Raw genomic sequence first — 22,294 nt, 5'->3', positions numbered from 1 at the left:
ACTGAGACATAACCTCCCAGAAGGGCCGTTTAGGTGGTAAAGATTACTAGATACAGAACTCAGTTTGGGGAAAATGTAAAACCTTTGGAGATTTAGAGTCATCTTAAACAATTGGAAGATAAGCCTTTAGGAGTTCACTTGAAAGATAAAGTGAATTCATAAATATATACTTGCTAGCTGCAAAATGGATGTAACGTAACAGGACGTTGATAACACAATATACAATCCCCCCCCCACTTATTGGCAGAGGATATTTTCTAAAACCCCCAGTGGATGTGTGAAACTGTAGGAGTATAGTACCTCAACCTATACATACTGCTTTTTCCTACACATACATTCCTATGATACAGTTTAATTTATAAATTAGGCAGAGGAGGAGATTAACAACAATACCTAATAATAAAATATAAGAATTATAACAACATACTGTAATAAAGTTATGTGAGTGTGGTCTCTTTCTCAAAACACCTTACTGGACTGTACTCACCCCTCTTCTTGTGAGGACGTGAGATGATAAAATGCCTACGCGATGAGATAAGTAAGGTGAATGTCACAGACTTTCTGATCTAGCGTTAGGCTACTACTGACCTTCTGAGGGTATCAGGAAGATCATCTGCTTCCAGACTCGGGTTGACCTCAGTACCTGAAACTGCAGAGAGTGAAACCACGGTAAGGAGGATCTACAGTATCTTTAAATTAAGACTAGAGAAGGGAAAAACTCTTCTAATATTTTTCCTCTTTATTTTTGTGGTAAATGAACTAATAAAAATGTTTGAGCATTTCAGTTATTGTGTCCTTTTGCTGTATTTTTCCATGAGTTGTGTGCTGTCTTCCTTTTACTCTTTACTTCCACTAATTAAATTTTATTATCATTCCTTTATTTCCGCATTCTGAAGTGCCTGAGCATTTATTTTCCTTAAAGTGATCTCACCTGTATCCCATAGTCTGTCACGGAACTCTCATTTTACAGAACATGGAGACTATTTGAGACGGAAGCTAGAATAAAATGTGAGCCATACTACTAGATATTTAGGAATATTAATTAAGTCATAATAGTAGTTCTATTTAAGCGCTTCTTTGTGGTTGCAATAGCACATCTTCCTGACAAGTTTACTTCTTTGCCTTTGCATGAGTGGCACATGATGTTTTTTTGCATGTTCCCCTCAGCTGGGTACCAGCTGCATTGTCTCGATGGCTTTCAAAAGGAGACTAATGGGCCTAATCCATAAATACCAACTAGAAGTCAGAGTAAAGGCAGGAGGCTCTGTTTATTGGCCATTACTCATCAACAAATGATAGCAGTGTTAAACAATAAACACAGAGCGCTGAGAATATCGTTAACATGACTTACAAAATAAATGTTTCTATGATATATCAGCATTTGGTAGCCAAATCCGCAGATGGCTCTAGGACAAGATTTGTCATCTGCTGCATTTTAAACAACAATATCTTTTTAAAAAGCTATTTCTGGTTCTCTGCTCCGATGGACTTGTAAGAAGACTGGGATTTTCTCAAAGAGGAAGATTGTCATTTCTACTGTTTTTGTGTCTGGCTTCACTGGGTTAACTTCATAAAGAACTGAGAATATCTGACAAATATTTGGATGTCTTCATAACCTGGGCCTCTACACTTGAGGTATATGTTATAGGAAGCATGCCTACACCCACTGACCACTTAATCAAAACAAACAAAGGGTAAACCTTGAGACTTTAAGAAATGAATAACCACAGAACAAAATAAGCCAGTTTTTATAGTCCTTCCTAGAACAAAGGGAAAAGCAATAATAAAAAAAAAAAAGGTTTCGTAAACAGTCTGTTTGAACCCCTCCCCTTTTCTTCCCTGAAATCATATGCCTCCTTGCTTGGTACCACACTGCAAACAGCTGGAGTCTATCACACGTCTAGCATTATTCCCACTTGTTGAATTTCCTAAAACCAGATGGTCCAAAAACAATAAAGAAAGAAAGAATAAACATGTTTTAAATGATCCCATTTTCATGCTTTATCACTTTCTCACCATCATTTTAGCCATCTACCTAAAGATTTATTTTGGAGGCTAAGTGGTGATTACAGATGAATATACTTCTAAAACTCATTTGACATGCCTTACTTTAAAACACTTAAGAATGCGAGACAGTGAAAGACTGGAGGCCTCAAACTCCACATCCAGCATCTGAGTCAATTACCTAACCACAGCTACAGGTCTGTTTCTTCGCTGGTAAGAGCAGAATTGTTGTGGAGCAGGGTTGATATCTGGCAAACTTATGTTCTCAAAAATCGTAAGACATTCTTATTTTTACTAATTGCATGAAAATCTCAAACTACCTCATTAAGAGGCAAGTGACCCCTCCACTTTCCAGTGAAACATGCCCTGGTTAAATCCCTACATAATAAGGTTGTCATGAGTGTTAAATATAGATAAAGCACCTAGCAGTAGTTAATGGCCAATAAGTGTTAACCCTTTTCCCTTTCCATTTTGTCCTTCTTCCTGTTCTTTTTTTTTTTTTAATTAAAAGTTTTTCTTTTTAAGTTTATGTATTTTGAGAGAGCATGCAAATGGGGGAGGGACAGAGAGGAGGAGAATCCCATGCAGGCTCTGCACTATTGCAAAGCCTGACACAGGACTAGAACTCATGAACCATGAGGTCATGACCTGAGCCAAAGTCAGACTCTTAACTGCTAAACTACCCAGGCACCCCTGTCCTTCTCCCTGTTCCTAAAGAGGAGAAAAGTCACTAGAGTTCCTAAACATTAATATTTGTGGAATAGACTTAGGAACAGGATAAGAGAAAAATCTCAGACTTTTAGTGAAAAACGTAAAATGATGACAAGACATCAATGCCTTTCTGGAATCTCTGCTCTGGGCTCATACCATACAATTTTCCTCTCTTTAAAAATTTTTTTATTTGAATATAATTGACACATTAGTTTCCAGTGTGCACATAGTGACTTGACAAGTGTATACATTATGCTATGCTCACCACAAGTGTAGCTATGGTCTGTCCCATTATATCACTATTCCAGTATCACTGATTAGATTTCTTGTGCTGCGCCTTTTATTCCCGTGACTTATTCGTTCCTTAACTGGATGCCTTTATCTCCTACTCCCCTTCATCCATTTAATTTGTCTCATTCTGAAAACACAGAAGCACCAAAATGTTAACACCTTCCTTAAAGCTACTTAAAGAACAGGGGCACCTAGGTGGCTCAGTTGGTGAAGTGTCCAACTTCGGCTCAGGTCATGATCTCACAGTTCATGAGCTCGAGCCCCGCATCGGGCTCTGTGCTGACGCTCAGAGCCTAGAGCCTGCTTCAGATTCTGTGTCTCCTCCTCTCTCTGCACCTCCCCTGCTTGCACTCTGTCTCTCTCTCTCTCTCTCAAAAATAAGCATTAAAAAAATTTTTTTTAAAGTTACTTAAAGAACAGATGCAAAAAGAATATCAGAGTCTCCACATTGGAAGTTCAAACTCTAAAAACAAGCACATTATTTTTGAGCTATTATTCAGTGATTTGTTTGTGTATCAGCAACCAGTAGTGAATCACGAGTTATGTTTAGGTTGTGAGTTTTCAAACAGAAGCCCCGTTACATGCTCAGATCAGGAAGCCAAACAGGCTAAACGAAGACCTCACAGTGGAAAGCAAAGAATGAGTTTGTAAGTGGGCAAGTGCACATGCAGCTGCCATGGCTGTGGTTCGTTGACGAGCTATTTTTTTTTTTTTCAGTGGTTGACATCATTGTCTTCTGTCCCTTACTGAAATGTTTCCACTGCTGAATCTGTGAAGCTTCACTCTATGCTATTCCAGAGTCAGGTTCCCTGATATAGTCACCTGGGGTATCTATCAAGGCTGCACACCCCAACACTCATCTGCTTCCTAGTTCTCCCTCTTGCATTTGTTGCTTTGGCTGTCCATTTACACAGGCTTCACCACTGCTAGGTCATTGCCCTCTGCACTTAGGATGCTAACTTAGTGTGTGATCTCTAAAGGTCCTAGGTACCTCTTGCTTGATAAGAGTACCAAACTCATTAGTACCCTGTGACGATGTTGGAACACCCCACACCTATGTACCGTAAGTGGGTAACTTACAGCATTTGCCTACACATAGCTCCAAATATGCCCCAGAAGCATGGCCCCGTTCCCAGACCATGGCCATCTGAGAGATGACAGTTTTGCTCTTCTCTGCAGGTTGAATGCTTTTCAGAGAGTCACTCTGATCTGGTTTCAAGAGAAACCCCAATAAATGGCTTTAGCGTGTTCCAAGGGACTATTGTTAATCACAAGAGCAGGCTTGGATCCTGTTGCAAGTCAACATCCTCAACATGCCTCTGATCTGTGCTTTCTTGAGATAGACTGCAATGCCCTTGGAGGTTCTAAGACAGGACACACTTCCAGATGTTCCTAGATCACAGAGGAAACAGGACCGGGTCACTGCCTTTAGATGCTTCCAAATAGCACAACAGGATTAACTGTACGCAGTGATCCATGCTAACATTTAGCCTTATTTGCAATAAGGACCCAGATATGTGAACAGCCTCCTGCTCCTTGGCAAAGTGCACTTCAGTTTTGAGCTGATGTGTTTACTTTCCAGGGTTGAAATTGTTGTCAGCAATTTTTATTTTAAATAGAAGTTGCAGTCGCTGGCCTTTTAGAATACTTCATATTTACAAAGGTGTCTTTTATAAGAACATCCTAAAGTGCTATATGAATATCATTTCATTTATCCTTATAACATCTCTGTGAGGGAAAATAGCCCACATTACCCTCCCCCACGGTCACCAGACCCAGTGTTCAAATGAAAGCACACACAGAAGGAGGCTTCTAGAAGACCAGGATAGAACTCATGGTGGAACCAAGAATAGCCTATTATGGTTGCGTACGAATGTTCAGACTGGCAAAGGGTTGGGAAACATAACTCTATCACCCCAAGAGGATAACACTTTCTTGAGGACAGAAAAAGGGGGTAAAGGAAGAGAAGTTTCCTGAAATGAACCTGTTAAATTAGGAGCATTCTACAAGAACTATAACTTTTGATCTGGTAATGACGTGAATTCTTGATGTATTCTTGTTCTCATTTATTCTTATTCTTACACTATCTTTATGACCAATGCAGACTTGAAATTGGTTAGTCTCGGAGTCTAGCATTCATTTCATTAAAATGAAGCCGGTTTGGAAATTATCACTAAATGTAATTTTTCTCATTCTAAACCTGCTTACCTATGTAGAGATGTTGTTAAAGCCTCCATTTTTGTGTTCTTAAAGTTTTATTACAAAATTATATTTTATGTAATATAGTTATATGTATAACATATACAGTTATACGTGTAACTATATGTATTACTATAACTATATGTATACTAGTTATATGTAGTACATTACAGTCATGAAAATACACATGAATTCATTTGCTTCTTATCATCCTGTAGCATAGATGGAGCAGGTATTATTACCCCTGTTTTACTGACAAGAAAACTCAGGGTGGTTTCTAAGCACATTTACCCAGGGTTAACTTGGGTTCAAATACAAACAAATAAAGCAAGTTGTTTGATTCCTGATACGAGCTTGTACATAGGCAGTTACAGAACGTTCATTCTTTCCTAAGAAGAGAATGTATGGAATGTAATATTTTAAACCTGATAAAACCATTTTTCAATTGTTAAAATCTAACGATACCACCAAGGAATAGAAAAAAATGGATTCAAACCGTGAGGTCACGACCTGAGCCGAAGTCAGATGGTTAACAAACTGAGCCACGCAGACACCCCATACCCTTTATTTTCTTATCATATTTTCCTGCAACTCTCCATCCTTTAGTCAAGCCTAGCATAAAAAGCACTCAGATTTTTCCACTTCTTCAGATCTTACTTCCTTATGAAGTTTTCCGTGTCACATAAAACCCATGTTAAGTAAGTTGGTATGCTTTTCTCTCATTAATCTGTCTTGTGTTGTGGAGACTCTGGGCAAGAACTTACAAGGTGGAGGAAAAAGGATTTTTTCTCCCTTACACTAGATGTTACTGTTATTTCTATAGATGGCAACCAGGATATTCGTTTCACCGTATTCAAAACCAAGACAAATCCATGGTGTTGTGATACATACACATCTTTAGATGGCTTTGGGGGGTTTGTTGGAAACCTTGGGCTTGTGTGCTTCATGTCCTTAGAAGAAACTGGGACTTAACTCTTGTGCCAGGAGAAACAGACACTATTTGTACATTCTGACTCTCTGTATCAAACCCAGTATCTAAATTTGACAGATCTTCTAGTTGGTATTAAGGGCCCATGAACAGGAGTAGAGTTTGTAAATGGTCTACTTTATGTGGTTGGGGCATAATAGCAGCATAGTATAAATCCGTTAAGCAAAGTTTTAAAAGTCTGCCAAATTAAAAAAAAAAATTTACCAGTTGTCTGGAGTATATACTCAGCCTCATATTTGAAAACATAATGTTAATTTGTAAACTTTAAGAAACCTATTTATATACTCTGTATTTTTAAAAGTTTTTTCCTTAAGTGTTACTATAACATTAAAATTGCTATTTTACTTATAATTCTCTAAACTTCTTATGCAGACAAAATATGCTATATTGTAGTCAAACAGAACAAACAAAAGCTTAAGAAAGAAACTAAAATTCACCCAAGATAACCACTATTAACACTTTGGTAACTTATAATCAGGCATATATACACAGACCATATACAAAATTTGAGTGGCTAGGATCATATTATACACATATTTCATTGAGAATACTTTTTAAACATTTTGTTAAATTGTTTATCTCCCTTCTCTCTCTTTCTCTTATCCATCGCTCCTCATCACTACAATAAAAAAAAAAAAATGTTAGGGGCACCTGGGTAGCTCAGTTGGTTGAGCGTCTAACTATTCATTTCGGCTCAGGTCATGATCCCAGGGTCGTGGGATCGAACCCCACGTCCCACTCTATGCTGACAGTGAGAATGGAGCCTGCTTGGGTTTCTCTCTCTTTCTCTGCCCCTCCCTCTCCTCCTCCACTCTCTGTCTCTGTCTCTGTCTCTCCCTCCCCTCCTCCCCTCCCTATCTCTCTCAAAACAACAACAAAACGCTAGAAAACTGTTTCTCACTTAAACACATAATGTAAAAATCCCTCCAAATCAGCTAATATAGACCTAACACATTCTCTTCCATGGTATGAATAAACCCCAGTTTACTTATCTGTACCCTTAGAGATGAGCACCCCTTTGTGTTCCCGTATTTGCCACTATGAACAAAGCTACAGTAAACATCCTTGCACACACCCTCTCATGTGCTGGTAGGTTTATTTTTATGGAATTGTTCAGGGAAAGGGTGTGTGTACTTGTAACCTTTATAGATATATCCAGAATTGCATTCTCAAAAGATGGTAACAGTTTACATTTTCTCTTGGTATTTAATCCAATCTTTATTTTTAGCATTTATATGCACACTACATACATACAATTATATGTAATTGGGGTAATTACTATAGACTTATTACATTATTTGCAATGCTAGAAAAATTCAGTAGTTACTAAAGTTTTTGGCCTGGCCCATTGATCTTGTCACCTGTACTTTAAAAGTAAGGAAAGCAGGCTTTCAATAACTACATCTCCTAAGCAATGCCAGGCAGTCGAACAGAACTATTGCTGACAGTCTGAGAGTCATAGTGGGAAGTTACACACTTAGTTCTACCAGTTCTTAAAGTTAAGAATGCTGTCTGAATTCCATTTAGCAGAGGAAAACAGCTCCATTTTGCCAGCATGGCTTTCTGATTTTTATACTGCTGCTGTGATATTTGCTTCTAGCACCTAAAGTCAATATAAAAATGCATTTTAAATCATTGAGATTTCTATACTAATATTTGCATTGTAAACCAAACTGGGGTGCCTGGGTGGCTCAGCAGGTTGCGCACCTGACTTTTGACTTGTGCTCAGGTTGTGATCCCAGGGGTCATGGGATCGAGCCCCTGCATTGGGCTCCCCACTGAGCATGGAGCCTGCTTAAGATTTTCTCTCTCTCCCTCTGCCCCCTCCCCTGCTCATTTGCACCCTCTTTCTCTCTAAAATAAAAATTAATTAATTAATTAATTAATTATAAAATAAAATCAGCTTAGAACTATGAGTCTCAGCTTCTTGGTAGTATTCTTATTTTTCAAGTGTGGGGGGAAGAAATCAAGATCACTCATCAAAGAAATGTAATACCATAAAGCGAATGCACTGATATATGATGAATTATTTATAATCTAAATATTATACTTAGGGGTAACGTACCAAACACATTTAGGCTCAGGTTTCATGGCCATGTTTGGATTGATTTTCTGACCTACTTCGTAATTGGCATATATTTGTACAGGTGGAAATTGGCATCTCCTCAGTTATCCTCCCAAGTACAGAAAAGCTGCTATCCTTTGACTCTTAGGCCAAGTTCTGAACTGTAGACTGGGAAACGGTGAGACATTGTATTCAGCATCACCCACTGTATTGGCAGTCAGTTCTTCAAATTAAAAAGAAACCAATTATCTTCTGTGATCATGAGGAAAATGTCTAAAGATGTCTTAAGTCATTTTTTAAAAACTGCTATCGTGGTTTTTTGATCCACATCATAAATCGCTATCCATCCCAAAGTATGTTAGAAAAACAGTCAGGATGTAAACAAAGCACAAACTGTGTTTTCAATCTTCGGTCCAGTAGCTGTGTAGAAACAGCTGTGAGTGAGCCTCAAGTGAAACACCCGGCAATATTCACTGCACTGACGCCAGTCCCCAGTGAGCTGTATATTAATGTCTGGCTGGTAATTTAATGGCACCTCTAGGCATAAACAAAGGTTTATTAAAATAGTAAGTAAAATATTCCTGAACACTGGTTTGCTTTTTAAATTTTCCTGTTCTGCTTTTGGAAATTAAGAAAAAGCCTATATTGTGACACTGAAAGACACTGATTGAATCAACATTTGCCATCATTTTATTTAGGTTCTATTTAGCATAGCCTACAGCAAATAATCGTCCTATATTTATATTCAGAAACTTTTATTTCTGGGAGAAAATCTACAATGGTGATGAACAGAGTCTCCTTCTCCAGGTTCTTCTTTATTTACCCTTATAGTTTCAATTCTGCTCTCTTCCTGAACAGCTCTCCAATTACTTCACAATGCCAAAATCCCTGGGAGCTTTTTTTATTTTTATTTTTTTCAGGAAAAAAAAATCAAATAACGAAAGCAAATTACTCTTCCAGAGACTGCCTCATGAAACCATCTTGGATAAGCAGCTTTGAAGTTCTTATGGTTTCCTTAAAACAATTGCATCCAACATGGCATCTGGTGGTCCATAAATCAGAATCATTTTTATATTTTCAAAGAAAATAGTCTGAAGCTATTGGCAACCCCACTCAGCATTTCTTTATAGAATCCCAGCAGGTAGACTACACTGATATCTTGGGAAATATTGACTTCAAAGAATGTGGTATGCTTTATCACTACACTCAGTTTAGGGTCTTTTATCTAAAAGAAACAACAAAACTGTATCTAATGGTCTTATGTGTTTCATCACCTTCTACAAATGACAATACAACACTTTTTGGATGGACTAGAGCTCATTATTCTAAACGTTCTCCTAAATAGCGATCTATCTCGTCTAAAGTTAACCCAATATAATAAAGCGAGTGACTTGTAAAACTTCATCACCAAGATTTTTTTATGTGAATTTTGCCTTAAATTATGAAATTCTCTTTGGTACTGGTACTTCACCAATGGGGAGCGCTGAGTGTACAACTGGTCAACATTTCAATAACTGATAAGGATAGTTAATCATGAAACTTGAAACACTTTTTATAATAGAAGTTCATAGTGACTTCTATCACAAGTTTATTTTCCCTGTAGATATAGTTAACAGGTAGCAATTGTAGCTGTGGGTGTTAGCAAGTCACTTGGACTTACTTTGCTGAAATGGTTTTAGCAGTCATGATCAGTTTAGGGAGGATTTTCTGGCCAAGGAGGATATATTTAAGGACTTCTGGGGGACATCTTCCTTCAGCCCTGTGAGCTAATATTTTAATCTTAAACCTATTTCATATAGGGGCGCCTGGGTGGCGCAGTCGGTTAAGCATCCGACTTCAAACAGGTCACGATCTCGCGGTCTGTGAGTTCGAGCCCCGCGTCGGGCTCTGGGCTGATGGCTCAGAGCCTGGAGCCTGTTTCCGATTCTGTGTCTCCCTCTCTCTCTGCCCCTCCCACGTTCATGCTCTGTCTCTCTCTGTCCCAAAAATAAATAAACGTTGAAAAAAAAAATTAAAAAAAAACAAAAAAAACCTATTTCATATAATGTCTCCAAAAGCAAACATTGTTTTTCTATATTAAAAGGTATATTTTTCTTTTCATGTTTTATATATTAAATATAATTTATTGTCAAATTGGTTTCCATACAACACGCAGTCCTCATCCCAACAGGTGCCCTCCTGATAAAAGAGATCTTTTTCCAATCTTTATCCAGAAAACCTAGTTTAAAATTATAATCCTGGACACAACCTGCTGCAGTGAGCAATACTTTGGTGATTTATTTCCCCTCCAAAAGTATATACTTATTTTCAACAATGCAGAGTATGGGCAAAACAACATCACTTTATGAGCTCTATCCACTGGTTTTAGTAAAAATAATTGCTTTCCCAATAAAAAGAATGACAGGAAGTTAAGAAATAAAGGATAGACTGCTCTCAAAAAGAAGAAAATTGCCCTAACGTGAGGATAAAGTTTAATTAGGGAAGCTCTGTGGTGCCCCAACTCATAAAACTCATTTTATTAAATTTATGTCCCATATTTTTGCCACACTATATTGCTTTCTGCACTTAAAATCCAGGCATGAGGATATGAAATTATTTTCCCACTCAGTCATTGGCTTCAGGGGACAGGGTCCTGATTTCACCAGGGTCTTTGGTCCGCTTGCCCTTTTGTTCCTTATTCAAAAGTTTCAGCAAATTTAACCTCTGAGAAGATACCCTTTCCTGTTAGCCTCATAGTTTGACATTTCTGTTTGCATATTAGGACTCTGCTCAGAAGTAGAAAGTCTTACAGCTGAGTGCAGGAGCGAGAGCCAAGGTGAAGTTTCACTGCCAACGTATTTCACACAGCGGGGCCAGCTTCCTTATTCAGGACTAAGCATCTGAATTCTACTTTTTTTAGCGTCCATTTAAGATTGACATGCTTGTCTAGCTCTCTCCAGCACCCACTCTTGAGTGCTATCTGGTTCATTCTGCTAAATGTCTTTGTCTCCGATATTAAATCATTCTCTTAAAGGGAAAAACTCATGTGTTTCAGAAGTCCTGGTTATCTGAAGGGCTTCCTGCACCCATGACATCTGGATAAGGGATTGACTCCCCTCTCCTTCATTTGCAGCGACCCCGCCTGACCAGAACATTCCTGTGTCGAATTTGGTCCTGTGTGAGAAAAAGAAATATTCTCAATTTATACCTGGATTGTGTTTCAAAGTTTCATCCATTAGCCAGCTGCTTGGAACTCATTTTCTAAACTGTTAACAGTCAGAGGCTGAAACACAGACATAGGCATTTTTTGGGATCCAGCAAGTACTACTAAAAATGAGGAAGGCGGGGTGGAATATGCATGATTTTTAAAACTTCCAGTAAAGCAGAAATTCCTGGCCAATGAAAACTCTGCCCTTTATTCCCTATCAAGAGGCAGTGCTGAGGAATAAGCAGATAGTATGCACCCTGAGCCCGCCCTCAGCCTGGTGTTAGAATTCTCCCCTTGTGGAAATACTGCAGGGTCCAGACAGGACTCAGCCTTTGCAGAAACAGCAGAGGGTGACTCATTACTTGTTTTCATAACTGGGTGATGATTCAGAGATGAGCATAAAAAGGTAGGGTCAAAGGGTTGGTTTCTGGTTCATTCTAGTTAACTACAGCAGAGATTACAGCCCTATGTGAGCATCCAACACAGCTCTTCCCTTGTCTGGGGATACTGAGGGGCAACCGTTTCTCTGTCCATTTATGGAAACAAGCAAGCAAGAAAGAAACAAGCACAATTCTTAAATAAAGGATCTTTAAGTAGAGGATTTGCAAACACAATCGGTTTTCTTTCTGTGTGGCCTATCTTCTAGAAAGTGGCACACTGATTTTGGTCTACCTTGTTTAGGAAAAATAGACACTGATCACAATTCATTAGTCCCATCTGCTTTCTATAAGAAGAGTCACTATATTGGTTGCGTTTGGGTCTGAGGCCTTATAAAGGGTCTATGAGATACTGTGTGCTAAATACTAAAATTCACATTAAATTGGAGAAAAGCAATTTTATAAAATCGGTCAAAATGCCAATAGTGAAAACTTAAACAAAACACTTCAAATGCTAGAGCCTGAGGAAAAGTGGGTTTAATTTAAGGTAAATGACGTGTTGGAGGGCAACATGAAATTCTGAAAATTACTGGTGTGTATTTGCATGTCGTCAAATTTCATTCCAAAATTTATGGAGTTCATTTTCTTTACTGCAAGAGTTACATGGCACTGCCAGACCAAGAATGGCAAACGCGCGGCCCGCTAGCCAACGTGGTCTGAGAGACGAATTGTTTCGCCTCTTCAAGTTTGAATGTGAATAGTTTGCGGTGGGACAGACACACTTCACCAGACCTGTACTTCTACACTCAGCTGCTTTGCACATTGATGGTGTACTTGGGTCCCGAGGGTGTTGTTGCTGTCATTGTCCTCGTTGTTTTCCCCCTAGATTATGTGACTTTGGGAAATGTTAGGCAAGTACATGTTAAGAAAAGCAATGAAAGAATACCAGGAGATGAGAGGTGAAATTGCAAGAGTTAGAGAAAGAAAAAAAGATTTGGATGGCAATATTTATTTAGTTCCCATTATGCACTGAGCCGTATCCAAAACACTAGGTAAAAACCAATAGATAAAACAAAGTCCTTGCTCTCATGGAGTTGATATTCTTGTGGGGAAAAGTATAAAAACAAGTATTGTCAATGGAAATGAGAAACATGAAGAAAAATAAAGCAAAACAGGAGATATAAGTGATGGGGGTGAGAGGAGGAAGATGCTTGTATGTAGGACGGCCAGGGAAAAACTTGTTGGAAAGGAATGACTTTCTAGGCAGAGTAAAAGGAAGTGCAAAGGTCCTGAGACCAGAGTATGGGCAGTGAGTTATAGGAGAAAGAAGACCAGGCTGGAGAAAGAAGATTTGAGTGAGGATGTGGTAAGACACAGTAATGGGTCAGATGATGTAGGACACAGCCATACTAAAAACTTTCCTCTAAGGCAGTTTTGAGCAGATTAAATGCATTATAAGTGTATGATCTTACATGAATTCCAGAAGAATGACTGCAATTGTGTTGAAAATATAGAGGGAAAGGCAGAAGTTAGTGGGCAGTTAGGACGTTCTTGCAGTACTAGTGGTAGATGGATGAGAGTAATAATGGTGGAGATGCTGAGAAGTGGTCTGTATATTCTTTGAAAGTAGAACAAATAGGATTTGTTGATGGATATGGAGCATGAATGAAACAAGAGGAATTAAGGTTCAATCTACTTTTTTGTATTTTTTTAAATTTTTTGTATTTTTTTCTTTAACAAAAGTAACAAAATAATGATTCAAGATGTTGGGCTCAACATCTTGAAGAATGGGAGTGCCATTTATTGCTATAAGCAAAAACAGGCAAAGGAACATATTTGAAGGGTGGGACCATAAATTCAGTTTGGGATATTTGAATCCTATATTTGAGATGCCTGTTAGACTTCCATATAATAATACCAAGTAGGGGGTTGATTACATGAATACCAAGGTCAGAGGAGAGATCCGAACTGTCAATAGAAATTTGGAATAGTCTATTGATAGTTAACACTTAAAAGTTAGAGGACTGAGTGAGATCATGTGAAGAATGAATGATAAAGAGATCTGAGGATGGAATCCTTAGGCATTGTCAAGTTTAGATAAAATGAAGAGCAAGATCATTAAAAGTAAGAATGAGAATAAAGGATGAAATGCTGCATGTTTGAGGAAAGAATAAAGGTACAAAATAGTTTTTAGAAGAATAAGAGAGGAAGAGGATGATTTAAAGGCAGTAGAATCTCCTGGCAACAGTTTAAGGGTCCACTTGATATTAATAGGAACTGAAGCAAGATCTGTTGGCATAAGTGTATTTTCTTTCAGCCACCTTCTACAGTTCAGGGACAGAAGGGAGTGGAGTGGGAGTTTGGACTGGGCTAAAAATAAGTAATGAGAGAGAACAAGGGAATTGGGACATGTATAAGGTAATGATTATCATGTTGAGCCACTGAGTCTTAATTGATGAACGAGATAAATTAGGACATGCGAAAGTGAGAGACAAATGCTAAGGTCAATAGAGAGGTGTTTCTTCTGGGGCTAAAAAAAATGATTACAGTGAGATGGAGAGATAAGACGTAGTGGTGGGAGTGTATGGTGTCTGAAATTGATATTATGAAGGAGGACACAGTTACCAGTAGTGATAACATCTAGAGTGTGACCATAAGAGCAGGTGGCTGAACTGATAGGCAGGATAAGGTCATGGGAGGAGGACATCAAGAGCCTGAAAGGTGAGATTATTGCAATGATTTTAAAACACCAAGAAATTGGGAGAAGACTACTGTAAGAGAGATTGACAGTGGGCCAGGGATGAGAATCTTCAAGGAATGATGAGAAGAGACGATGAAGTCTGTATATTGATACATGGAGAAGAGGATAACCAACAACTGAGCTTCAAAGGAAGCAGGAATGTTTAGGGAGAAGGCGGGTGGCAGTGAGGGGGGGCAGAATCTGGAATTGGCAGTGAACACTCACAACTATAACAATGGGTTTCACTTAGAATAAAGAAGTGGCAGTAAGGTGGAGAGGACCCTGAGGATATAGGAAATTTTGCTGATGTCCGTGAGTTCCAGAGGGCACAGTGGGAGAGTCTATGTTTTGGGAAATATGTGAGATTGGGTCATACAAAGGAATGGACAGAGATATTTGGGGATGTGATTTAAAATGATAGGGACACCTGGGTGGCTCAGTCGGTTAAGTGTCCAACTGTGGGTCAGGTCATGATCTCACTGTTTATGGGTTCGAGCCCTACGTAGGGTTCTGTGCTGACAGCTCAGAGCCTGGAGTCTGCTTCAGATTCTGTGTCTCCCTCTCTCTCTGACTCTCCCCCGCTTGCTTGCACTCAGGCTGGGTTGTTCTCTTGCTCTCTCAAAAATAAACAAACATTTAAAAAAAATAAAGCGATGAGTGGTGTTGGGGCTACTTTTGGTGACTCTAATAGCATGGATGTATGTAATTTGCAATTGAAGAGAAATTTCCAAAACAACTTACTAAGTTTCAAGTACAGAAAATAATGGGAGAATATGGTTTGTGCGTATATTAAAGCAGTTTTATTAGACAATTTACTACCATGGCCAGTAGGTGGTACTGTTGGCCCAAGATAGTTTGGTTGCTGTTTGGCAGGGAGAAAAGGGAATGAGATCACAGATGGAGAATAATGGAGACAAGGCAGTGGATCAGCCACGAGGTAAAATATAAAGTATGCTGGTAGATTGAGAAGATCTTCCTTTATGGATTAATCATTCTTCTACAAAATTAATGTTTCTATGGATGGACAAACAAGCTCTAAGTCTCAGAAAGTGTTTTTTTTTTTTTTTTTTTTTTACTTGAACATAAAGATAATCATGGAAACACAAAAATGCACATTATTATGTCTTTGTTTTTTTTTTTTTTAATTTTTTTGGGATGAAAAAATCAGAAACAGAGGGAGAAAAGAAAACTGCAAAAATTTGCAGGTTATTGAAGACAATTCAAGATGTCAGCTGTTGTGATTTCTCTCATTTTGCTCTGGGACAGCCATGTGCACTCATCCTGGTAGGCAAATGCATGAGAGTCACTGGCTATATTCTGATATTTATCTGAAAACACATGCTCTGTAAAAGGCAAATTCAGTGTTTGCTATAAAAACAAACAAACAAATCCACCCCCTCTCCTCTCTTCTCCCTCTTGCTTTGGGGATTCAGAACACAGAGCTCAGAAAGCCAGAGGCACAATGACTTCCTTTTCAGAAGAAGCCGCTGAAAGAGACAGATGCTGATCAGAGTCTATGAGCTTTGCATATTCATATTCCTTAGTTGTTCAGCATTAGAAAATTCCGGTAATGAGCATGTGAAAACTCTAGCAGCCTTTGTATAGCTTGGGGGTTTGCTATTCTCATGTTCTCTGTGTAGAATTGACTCTTATCAAATGAGGAGGGTGCCCCCCCAAATTGAATCAGTGCTTGTACATTGAAGTTTTCAACATCACCCACAAGATTTTTAAGGGCTTGTCAAAAGAATCTTCATAGTCTCTAACCATGAATAAAAATGATTTCAGATATCATCTCTATTGCACATTTTATTTCATGGGATTAATTTAATTGATTGAGCTGAATAGTTAAGAGTTTTTAAGTGGTTGCTAGTAATAAAGAGAAATTTTTAAATTTTTAGAAAAATATACCAAGTACATGCTGCCATAGTGATTTTATTTAAATGGTTGAAACTCTTCCTTAATGTTAATACAGTTAGACCTTGAATAAACAATCTTCTAAGGCAAAAACGAAAAACAAAAAAAAAACAAACTAACAAACTCCTTTCTAACGAAATCAGCCTTATTAAGAAAAAAATCTGGGTGGCTCAGTCGGCTAAGCATCCAACTTCGGCTCAGGTCATGATCTCGCGGTTCCTGACTTCGAGCCCCACTTCGAGCCCCTCTGTGCTGACAGCTCAGAGCCTGGAGCCTGCTTCAGATTCTGTGTTTCCCTCTCTCTCTGCCCCTCCCCCGCTTGCACTCTGTGTGTGTGTCTCTCTCTCTCTGTCTCAAAAATAAATAAACATTTAAAAAAATTTTTTAAAAAGAAAAAAATCTGCAGCTATCACATGAGGTTGATCTGCTTGGTATTTGCACAGTAAAAATGCCATATGAGCCATCTCACATATTGCCAAATATAGTCAAAAGTTAACACTTAGCTCTAGGAAAAATTAATCTTTTCTAAGTTTCTCTTAGATACATCATCTTGGCAAGGTATTCGAGGGCCAGGTTATTGTTTAAAAACTTGTAGAAGATTTAAAGACAGGAGTTTTTGAGCTGAACCCCAGGAAATTTTCTGGAGAGAATTGCTATTTCTCCTCTTCATTAAGAATTACAGCACAAGACCAGAAATGTCTACTTTTTCCCCGGCTGTTAGGTAGCCAGTGGGCCTTGAACTACATTTTCCTTAAGGATGATTGACTCTAGAATAAAGAGGGGGCATTCTAAAGTAATGTAGATCTTCAGTATTTTGTTATAATGGAAAATTTTCTCTCTCTGATACTTGAGCAAAGCCTGCTCTTCAAGTGGCAATGGCGTCTGTCACCAATCAAGAGCACCTCTAACTATCTTGTCTTTACCAATAGTTCCCATCTGCAAGCAACTCAGAGCAGCGTTTATCGCAGTGTGCAAAATCACCTATGGTATTTATTAAATATTCCTAGACCTCATCCTAGACCCAGTGAGTCAGGATCACTGGGGTGAGCTGAAAATCTGCATTTTACAAACTCAGAGTTGAATCTCTGCTTAATCTCCTATTGGCAACTATGATGTAACTATGTTCCTGAAAGAGCTTTTAAACAGAGCTACTTTATACGCCTGTAGAGCTGCACTAAGACAGGAAAACAAAATGAAATACCGTACGTTCACTTGACAAATCATGAGCAGGCTCAGAGAAAACTTATTAGTGATCAATCCAACTTTTAGTACTTTCCCAAACCCTTCCTGAACCTTCTTTGCTCCTCCCATTCTCAGCACTTTACTTGAGTCCTACTTCATCAAGAAAATGGAGGTGCTTCTCTGTAAGTCCTGTATTTCCAGATTTCCTGAAAAAAATTCCTGACTTCATTCTTCTCTCTTCCCTGGAATAATTTAGTCCTGCTTAAAATCTCTAGACGATTATGACTAATACGGGCTACTTCCAACCTTTTCTTCTATTACAAATAATGATTTAAAATGTTTTTATAACAATCTGGACTTAGTGTTCTAAACTCTTTCATCCAGTATCACATACCCAACTGTTCCTTGACATTTGAATTGGATCCTTTTATAATAGGATTGAGTTCCTGATATTCCCCTTAAAGTCACTTTCTCTTCTACAGCCTTCACCACCTCAGTTTCTGGCAATCTCTTTCCCCCAGTATCTCAGGCCAGTCACTTTGATGTCATCTTTGACTGCTTTATTTTCCTAGCTACTCACACGAATTCATTTGCAACACCTAGCAGCTCTACCTTTAAAATATATCTAGATGTTGGGGCAACTGGATGGCTCAGTTGGTTAAGCAACTGACTCTTTTTTAAAATTTTTTAATGTTTATTTATTTTTGAGAAAGAGAGACAGAGCATAACCTGGGGGGGTGGGTGGGTAGAAAGAGGGAGACATAGAATGTGAAGCAGGCTCCAGGCTCTGAGCTGTCAGCACAGAGCCCAACGCAGGGCTCGAACTCAGGAACCATGAAATCATGACCTGAGCTGAAGTCGGGTGCTCAACCGAAGGAGCCACCCAGGCGCCCTTAAGCAACTGACTCTTGATGTCGCCTCAGGTCATGATCTCACGGCTCATGGGTCCAAGCCCCACAGTGGCTCCACACTGTCAGTGCAGAGCCTGCTTGGGATTCTCTCCCTCTCTCTCTGCCCCTCCCCTGCTTATGTGCACACTCACATGTGCTCTCTCTCTCTCAATCTCTCAAGAATAAATACATAAATTTAAAAATATGTCTATATCTAGGATAAGAACACTTTTCATCACCTGATTTTACCATCTCTCCCACCCAAACCACTCATCTCTTATCTGGATTATGAACACCCTTGCTCTCTGCTGCTCTTACTTCTGCAGTCTATTCTCAGCACAGTGGCCAGAATTATCCTGAAAAACTTTTAAGTCGTGTCATGTCATTTATCTGCTCAAAACCCTCCAATGGCTTCCCACCACTTACAGCAAATGGCAATTTGTTCACTGTTACCTGTGAGGCCCTTCTAATCTGCTTCTTGTTCTCTCGAACCATCACCTCCTATTCTCTCCCTTGTTCTTTCTGCAGCAGCCACGGTACCTCCTTACCAGCCCCAGAACATGCCGACTATGCTTTCTTGACCTTTGAGTATGACTTCTCTCTTGCCTGGCTCCCTCACATCCTTCAAAAAATTTTTTTCAGGTATTCCACAGCCATGCTATTTATTTATTTATTCATTTATTTAAGTTTATTTATTTTGAAAGAGAGAGAATTGAGTGCGGGAGGGGCAGAGAGACGGGGGAGAGAGAGGATCCCAAGCAGTCTCTGCACTGTCAGCACAGAGCCCGATGCAAGGCTTGAACCCATTAACCAGAACCGCTAGATCATGACCTGAGCCGAGGTTGGCTCCTTAACAGACTGAGCCACCCAGGCGCCTCCACAGCCACTCTATTTAAAGTTTTAATTTCTTTAACCCTGATACTTTGTATCTTCTTTCCTTAATTTAATTTTTTCCTTTTAGCACTTAACATTATATCACATGCTATATATTTTACTTATTTGTCTTGTTTATTTAGTGTCTTCTTCTAAGGTAGAGTGTTTTTTTGTTTTGTTTTCCTCAATGTTATTTCCCCAGCACCTAGAACAATGTCTGGCACATAGTAGGTGCTCAATATGTATTTTCTGGGTGTTGATTAAGTAATTCTTTGAAATGCAAACACTGGCAATTCCTGTCATCATTGGTAATATTTCTGGGAAACATCTCATTAAAGTAAGGCAATAAACACAAGCATAAAAGTAAGAGAATAGGATGTAGGGAATCAAGGGAAGCAACAGAGAGGCCAGTTAGGAAGTCGTTAGGAAGCCACTGGCCATCATCAAGCAGAAGTTGATGATATCAGTGGAGATAGTAAAAAGTAGTAAAGTTTTTGGAAATATCAGAGTCAAGAGAATTGGAGGTCAGACGTGGAATGTGATAGAAAGAATTTAAGATGGACTCCAACATTTTGGGCTGAGTGGCTAGAAGCCTGGAGTTGCCATTTTGTAGGAAGGAACAGATTCAGGGGTTGGGGAGGGTGAGGGGATAGCTAAAATCAATAAATTTTTTTCACATTCAGTTTGAAATTCTATTAGGCATCCGGTGAGGAGTTTCAGTATGCAGTTGGTTATATGGATCTGGAATCCAGAGGAAAGAAAGGGAGTGAAGATACAAATTTAGGAAGCTCAATAGATAGTATTTAAAGCTATGGGGCTAGGCTTTTCCACATTCCTCCCCACCCAGCCAGAGGCCATAAAGCTGATGTGTGCTGGTGGCGCATGCCAGCTACACCATGGTCCAGCTCACTACTGTCCTCTGCAAGGCCTACCATGGTGTCCACTTATCCATCTGCCTTGCACTGTGTGGCTATACCAACCTACTTTTCTACCACATTGTGACCATTCACAACAGGGATGGCTGTTTCATGGAGCAGCTGGATTCCGATTATCCACTGCCCAACAGTCATGGAGAGAGAATCGTTGCTCTCAACCTGGACCGGATCTGGGATTGAAATGCCTGTGGAGCCCATCTCTGTAAGCCTGTAGGGTAGCTTTTGGGCCTTTCTGGATTTTTCCCTCTGCATTCCATGAAGATCACAAATGCTGAGAGGCTGCAGAGGAAACGGGAGTGGGAAGTCCTTTTAGCATCTCAGAAAAAGGATACAGAAGGTACAGAAACAAAAATGAGCTGACTTCAGTGAGAAGAACATTGGGAAAAAGATCAAAGTCCTCTTAAAACACTTGTGCAGAGCTCTTAGTTTTATTAGATTTGGAGGTCAATAAATGGAGTTTTATGAGTCAAAAAAAATTAAACAGATAAAGCTATGGGGTTGGATAAAGTTTTCATAAAATGAATATAATAGAGAAAAGATCTGAAGAGATCTCAAAGATAAAAAGGAATCAGCAAAGGAGCCTAAGAGTTAGAAACAGAATCAAGAAAGGATGAAGTCCCACAGACCAAATGAGGAAAGGATTTAAAGGAGGGAGTGGTTTTCTATGTCTGATAGGTAAGACAGGTAAGAGGAGGACTTTGAGACACAGAGATCATTAGTGACCTTGACAAGATAAGCTTACCAAAATGGTGGAGACAAAAGTCTGATTAAAGTGGACTAGGAAAGAATGGGAAAAAGAGGAAGTAGAGACAGTGAGAACAGACTCCTTTGTCTAAGAATTTTGCTATAAAGAGGAGAAAAGAATGAGCCTGTAACCAAACAGAGTTTGAATGGGGCTGAATCAAAAGAGGTTTATTTCTGTTTTCAATTTGGACAATATTACTAACATGTTTGTACACTGATGGGAATGATCCTGTAAAAAGGAAAAAAGTCAATGATGCAGGAGACCACTCCATGAGTAAGTTTCTTCAAAGAAAGAAAGAATGGAAATGGAATTGCCTAATGGAATAGGCAATTGGAATAAATGCCTAAATGGAATAAGTGACAGGATTTTTTTCTCACAACAGTAAAGAAAGCATAGTAGGAGGTCACCCATACAGGTAGTTTTATAAATTTGGTTAGAGAAGCAAATGGAAAATACTTTCTGATTGTTTCTATTTTCTCAATGAAATAAGAATCAAGATCATCAACAGGCAGTTGAGGAAAGGCATGGTAAGGAAAGAGGAATGAGGTGAGAAATAATGATCTAGAAAGAACTAAGCATGATTGGATCAGGGAAGTGAGGTGGGATTACAGAGTAGTACTGAGTGCACATTGAGATTAGTGGGATGAATTTACAGTAAGACCAGGAGAAGAGGGGTGAGATTGGGTTTAACCAAGTAGGAATTTTTTCACATAACCACTACTTAAAGAAAGCAGAGCAAGAGATTTGAAGGTATGTACAAGAAAAGAGATTTTTGAGAGAGAGAGAGACAGACAGCAGGTGTGCACACACACACACTCAAAAGTGGATAGGGGCAGAGAAATGGAGAGAGAGAGAGAGAGAGAGAGAGAGAGAGAGAATACCAAGCAGACTCCATGCTGTAAGCAGAAAGTCCAATGTGGAGTTCAATCTCACAAAGCTCAAGATCATGACCTGAGCTGAGATCAAGAGTCAGATGATTAACCAACTGAGCCACCCAGGCACCCCACAATAAATAATTTTAATGAAGGAGAATTGAGTCTAAGCTGCATCAGGAGGCAAGTAAAAACACAAGGGGAGTAAGGCTAAGTGAAAGGTGGTCCAACCCATGAATCTGAAGGTTCTGGTGGCATTGAAGAATCTTTGGTGTCAGGATATTAGAGGGAGTGAAGTGGATTTAGAAAGAAAAGATCTTG

The 22,294-nt window shown here is 39.1% G+C and overlaps 1 pseudogene; it reads left to right on the top strand.

The window, feature by feature from the left end:
* Window positions 1-20,317: 20,317 nt before the first annotated feature.
* Window positions 20,318-20,716, top strand: LOC112858842 (small ribosomal subunit protein bS16m pseudogene; annotated as a pseudogene).
* The last annotated feature ends 1,578 nt before the right edge of the window (window positions 20,717-22,294 follow it).

This window comes from Puma concolor, chromosome B1 (assembly GCF_028749965.1).
Source record: "Puma concolor isolate L17-30 chromosome B1, mPumCon1.1.hap2, whole genome shotgun sequence".
Lineage (NCBI taxonomy): Eukaryota > Metazoa > Chordata > Mammalia > Carnivora > Felidae > Puma > Puma concolor.
This window is presented reverse-complemented; position numbering and strand designations above follow the sequence as displayed.